Source organism: Schistocerca americana, chromosome 2, assembly GCF_021461395.2.
Source record: "Schistocerca americana isolate TAMUIC-IGC-003095 chromosome 2, iqSchAmer2.1, whole genome shotgun sequence".
Classification (NCBI taxonomy): Eukaryota; Metazoa; Arthropoda; class Insecta; order Orthoptera; family Acrididae; genus Schistocerca; species Schistocerca americana.
This window is the reverse complement of record NC_060120.1, coordinates 785,841,303-785,845,836: the sequence shown is the minus strand read 5'-3', so window position 1 is coordinate 785,845,836 and position 4,534 is coordinate 785,841,303. Positions and strand designations below refer to the sequence as shown.

At 46.7% G+C, this 4,534-nt stretch overlaps 1 non-coding gene across 1 annotated transcript; it reads left to right on the top strand.

Annotated features, from left to right (window-relative positions):
• Positions 1–589: 589 nt before the first annotated feature.
• Trnat-ugu lies at positions 590–664 on the top strand. The gene has a single exon. It is a non-coding gene; the product is annotated as a tRNA-Thr (tRNA).
• The last annotated feature ends 3,870 nt before the right edge of the window (positions 665–4,534 follow it).

Sequence of the window (4,534 nt, the reverse complement as noted above, 5' to 3'; positions counted from 1 at the left end):
GCGCCTACTCAACTTCAATAATTATCCATTAGAATGTTGCTAGGTATGGTCGAGGCTGTCGCGTGTGAAATGAAATGCAGTGAAGTGTACTGTTGTGGAGGAAATATGGGGCTCATAAGAGCTGTAGCGCACAATACTGTAAGCTGCGATGACTGCTGTCTGCGCCGCTCGCTGCTGACAAATAAGATAACTCTCGTACTGAAATCATAATTAAATGGACACCCTAGCTGCAAACAGGAGGTGATGTACTTCATCGCAACGCCTGTTTGCAGCTAGGGTGTCCATTTAATTATCATTTCATTTCTAGCAAAGCTGCATGGTCATCCACGGTAACTGTTCTTTCGGGAACAGATACTACCGTCATATATAGTTAAAATATGGCTTCCCGGCCATTGACCTTCTTGTGCGAACGCACACGCCATGCCCGAACTTGTACGGGACTTGGTAGATTAATCTGCCACGAGTAATGAGTATGATAAGCAAACATCTATTAGGCGCACTACGAATGTAGTGGTGTGGACATGTTGGGAATGTGGATCTCACGGGGAGCGTGCAAGGGATAAGTCCCTGCAGACGCACTATCCTCTGTGCCCGCGGTGGCTCAGATGGATAGAGCGTCTGCCATGTAAGCAGGAGATCCCGGGTTCGAGTCCCGGTCGGGGCACACATTTTCAACATGTCCCCAATGAAGTACATCAACGCCTGTTTGAAGCTAGGGTGTCCATTTAATTATTTCATTTCTAGCAAAGCTGCATGGTCATCCACGGTAACTGTTCTTTCGGGAACAGATACTACCGTCATATATGACTCTCGTACTGTCTGGATTGACCTTCGCCAATCAAACTCTCCCTACGCCTTGATGAAGTCAAGGACTCCCATTCGCCCCTAGTCTAACTATTGGCGTGGCACACTGGTCATTAAGTCCACCGCGATGCCACTCAAAAATTCGCTCGTGGGCGTTTAACTATAACTCTGTCTGTTCACACCGCACAATAAGTGTGACGGCCAACACAGTGAACAACGCTTGATCGCAAGGACTCAATATAGAGTCGCACCCCGATTCGCTCTCGACCGGGGTGCTCTCCCAGTGACGTATTGAGGAGAGACTTGTTCCTCGCTCTTTGAGTACACGTACGAGCGCGCACGCTCTCGTTACGTGTTCTCGCTCCAAGAGCGACAACGGAACGGCCCCTCTCCATGCCAGACGTGAAGGGGTATATCTTTTGGTCTCTTCCATTACTCCTTCAGCTCAAGGCGTCAGAAATATCGTCTGCCAATCAGCATTGCTCTTCTAAAACGGGAGAATGACTTTCGTTTAAGGCGACCAATCTGGAAATCTACAGCATCGGCGTTTGGCGTTTGCTGTCTCCCTGTGAAAATCTCTGAAACCGCGTGCTATGTTGTAAAGAATGTGTAGGCTGGGCGCTCCCACACAATGTGGCGGAATTTGCTTTTAATCCGAAGACGGGGTCGTTCTTCCTTTCAATCGGGCAATCGCTGTCTGCTCTATGGGCGGTCACCGGTCGACATAGATAGGCTGAGTCGTCCTCTGAAGGGACCGGCCCCCCACCAAGCGGTTTGCGTCTCCCGAACTAAAATCCCCTGTGACCGTCGTGTCTTGAATGTGTGTGTGTACGCCAGCCTCGAGTATTTCAATGTCGGTGCGCATTAACGATTTATTAGTTATTTTCATATCGTTTACATGAATTCATACAACATTGACTTTATCTTATGGAGTTTGGGTTCGAATGACGCGTATTGATGTCCAGAATATGATTGTGAGGGCGGAATATGTAAGCAGTGAAGGTCAGGAGACCACGACGTCTTACAGTGTACATTTGACGTTAAACAAACTTTACTACTCAGCGTGCATGGGTGTGTACAGGTGTGATACTATTAGTTACGTAAGCCCATCCATCAAGGCCAGGACGTATTTCACCGGGTGGGAAAAATCGGTTTTTAATTGTCATGAGGCCAAAAGCCGCATAAAAAGCATCAATAAAAATCAAATCGGATTGTCAATTTCCGTGCGAATGGCGCAAAACATATTCAGTATGTTGTCTACCGTTTTCTACAACAAGTTGAAATCAAGAAACAGCATGTTCCTCAATTGATCGAAGTGTTTCCGGGGTCACGTTCAGAATGTGTTGCGCAATGCGTGCCTTCAATGCAGCTAAGTTTGGAATCGGAACACTGAACCCAACATCTTCCTGGTAGCCCCACAGCCAGAAGTCACACGGAATAAGATCAGGTGATCGGGGACGGCCAGGCAGTAGCGAAATGGTTCTTCAGCAGCTGCTTAACTGGATTTTTTATGGTTGGAGGTGCGCCATCTTGTATAAAAATGATCCCATCCTCACATCCACGCCGTTGGAGAGCTGTAATGACGTGGTTGCGCTAAAGACACAGCGCTTACCAGTGACGGTATAGGTAACAGGAGCAGAAGCACCTGCCTCTTCGAAAAAATATGGCTCTATGATAAATGATGCCGTAAAATCGCACCACATACTGACCTTTTTCAGGATGAAGTGGTACTGCTTGACTTGCCCGTGGAATTTCCGTTGCCTATATTAGACAATTCTGTGTATTCACATATCCTGTCTGATAGAAGTGAGCTTCGTCTGTCCACAAACCCTTCCACGGCGAATCATTGCCCATTTCCATGCAAGCAAGAAATTCTAAAGCAAAGCTCTCTCTCTCGCTGGCAGGTGAACAGGAAGCAACTCGTGCACGTGGGTGATTCTGAATAGATAGCAAAGACGGATGTTTCGTAGGATTTTACGCACCTTTCTCAAGGGTATGTCTAATGTTCGGGAAATTCTCCGTGCACTACACGTTTGCACACCACCACTCGTCTCCTCCTGCGCTGCAGTGGCCACTGCTTACACTGTCGTCGAATCAATTCGTTTCCTCCCTCTACCAGGTTGCACACCAAAAGAGCCCGTTTTTTTTCGAAATTTCGGATCATTTTCTCCAGACCCACGGCAGTCATCGGATCAACGCCGCCAGCTTTCAAAACCTTCAGTGTCCGGAACTTCTGCAGGGCGACATGTGCACAGTCATCATTCTTTTAATACAGCTTTACAAGCACAGCGCGATGCTGCATTGAGACAGTCATGGCGAACATCGCCTGCGAGAAAGGAAGAAAAGCCGTGTTCCCGGCGTGTTTATACCAACTTCACTGGGTCGTGCGCGTGACAGGTGTTTCCATTTACGTATTCTCACACATACAGCGCTATCTTCTGATCAATTTTCACACTATTTTTTTCTTTGTCATACGTTTTCCCCCTTCTCCGATAATATTCCGTTGCAATTTGACGTCATTCTGACCAGAGGTGCTATTTCTACAGCGTATCCTGTACTTCGGAGTTGGTAGTTGCACGGTGAGGGAGGACATGAAACAGAATAACTCCTTCAGAGTACGGGAAGGCCGTCGCCATGACTTTCTGGCTGAGTGTGTTGCTTTGAACTATCTCTTCGGAGGGGAGATGGTTTGGTGTCATTCTATAGATTGCCATTTTGTTTACGGTTCCAACAGATGAACCAATTTTTCATCGCCTGTGATAATGTTCGACTAAAAATTTTTACGATCAACCTCGTAACGCGCAAGCAATTCTGCACAGATGGTCCTTCGTTGCTTCTGTCAGGCGACGTGAAACTCAGTAGGCAGCTTTGAGTAACCAACTGGTGGACAAGCGTGCAAAGACAGACGTCCAGTTCAGCAGCGCGGTATTTGATTGTCATCCGTCGATCACTTCGAATGAGAGTGTCCACACGTTCCATTTCAGGAGTCACAGATGTGTGTGGCGGCCGGCACACTGTAGATCGGAGTGGTTTGTGCGACCTATGATTACAGATGCCTCGCACAACGTCTCACCGTGCTTTTCTACACTGCTAGATTTTCGTAAACATTCTGCAAACCTCTATGAATATCTACGATGGTCTGGTTTTCCATCAAAAGACACTCAATGAGAGCTCATTTCTTGGAATGTTAAAAGACCCCATTTTGAAGGCTATATATAGCGCCATCCTCTATCGAAACTTCATGGAACTGTAGGGGTTGAAGCAGGAATATTCTACAGTGTCCCGCAACATATTACGCATTTTTCAACCTAACTAGGCCGAGAAAACATATACACTACTAGCCAATAAAATTGCTACACCAAGAAGAAATGCAGATGATAAACGGGTATTCATTGGACAAATATATTATACTAGAACTGACATGTGATTACGTTTTCACGCAATTTGGGTGCATAGATCCTGAGAAATCAGTACCCAGAACAACCACCTCTGGCCGTAATAACGGCCTTGATACATCTGGGCATTTAGTCAAACAGACCTTGGATGGCGTGTACAGGCACAGCTGCCCATGCAGCTTCAACACGTACCACGATTCATCAAGAGTAGTTCAAGTGGTTCAAATGGCTCTGAGAACTATGGGACTTAACATCTGAGGTCATCAGACCCCTAGAACTTAGAACTACTTAAATCTAACTAAACTAAGGACATCGCACACATTCATGCCCGAGGC